Source organism: Pundamilia nyererei, unplaced genomic scaffold (assembly GCF_000239375.1).
Source record: "Pundamilia nyererei isolate P.nyererei 1_Seehausen unplaced genomic scaffold, PunNye1.0 scaffold00431, whole genome shotgun sequence".
Taxonomy (NCBI): Eukaryota; Metazoa; Chordata; class Actinopteri; order Cichliformes; family Cichlidae; genus Pundamilia; species Pundamilia nyererei.
In genome coordinates this window covers 206605-207730 of record NW_005187832.1, presented here as the reverse complement: position 1 = coordinate 207730, position 1126 = coordinate 206605, and the positions used below count along the sequence as shown (strand labels likewise).

The following is a 1126-nucleotide window of genomic DNA, read 5'->3' as shown; positions in this document are numbered from 1 at the left end:
AAAAAAAAAGAAGTAGAAGAAGAATAATGAGATTCTTCAAATGTTAAGAAATAGGCAGAGGGAGACATAAAGCGGGGGCGAGAACGAGAAACCGGAGAGGCTGAGACGACTAAAGAGAAGTGGAAGACAAGTGGAGCAGGTGACCTTTGCTTTGTGAATGAGAAAGGAAGGAGTGAAATGTGCACGATGAAGAGAGAGCGAGGGAGAGAGAAAGATGGAGTTTATAGAGGTGAGAAGGAGGAGAGGGAGGAGAGGGGGGAGGGACGGGCTGCTCAAAGGCATGAAAAGATGGAGAGAATAGAGGGAAGATGGAATTAGAGGGAGAGAGAGCAGTTACACAGCAGGAGAGTCTGAGTGCTCTCCTCCATCAGAGACCGTTGATTAAAATTTCATTGGCTGAGGCTGGAGGTCAGAGGTGATGCGGTGTGTGTGTGCGTGTGTGCATCTGTGTGTGAGCGCTAAAAGCTTCGAGCCTCCCGCCTTCATGCACTCGCTCACTCCAGCGCTCTCTCTCGCTCTCATTGGCTAATTACATTTCTTTGTCTCGTTCTTTGGAGCTCACTGCTTTTTAATTTCCTCTCAGCTGTTCGAGTCATCTCTTTCGATCTGTCTTATCTTAGATTAAACATGGCCGTTTGCATTACTTGTTTTTGCCACTAGTGACTATATATCTGCACAAACAACAACAGTTTAAAAGCTATAATTTAAACTCTGGCAATATAGAAATGATTTTTTAAAGCATATTTGAAATTCTGCCCTAGTGGGGCTGTTGCAAATTTACAACTAAAAGATTAAAACCAAAAAAGACAATATACATTCATAGCAATCCCTGACTGACTGAGCCGTGTTTTTCTGCCTTAACCTTCGCCCAGACTTTGTTTGATCCGAGCGATTTTCACTCATGTCGCCTTGTTCTTCCGTTGGGTCTCGTCTCTATTAACCTCTTTTGTTGAAGCCTCCTCCTGCTTTTCAAATCAGACCCCACAGGACTCTCTGTTTATCATGCTGCGTTTTCAATCAAGGCGGAGTGAGAGGATAGCTGAATTCACTAACACCACACACAGGTGTTTGCACAAACACAGTCGGCTCTGTCACTGTAGCAGTATTCAGTGGTGTCTTTTTTTTT

The 1126-nt window shown here is 44.1% G+C and overlaps 1 protein-coding gene across 1 annotated transcript in view; it reads left to right on the top strand.

Annotated features, from left to right (window-relative positions):
- klf7b (Kruppel like factor 7b) overlaps positions 1 to 1126 on the top strand; it is a 41111-nt gene that overhangs the window by 28385 nt on the left and 11600 nt on the right. The gene's annotated exons all lie outside the window — the stretch shown is intronic.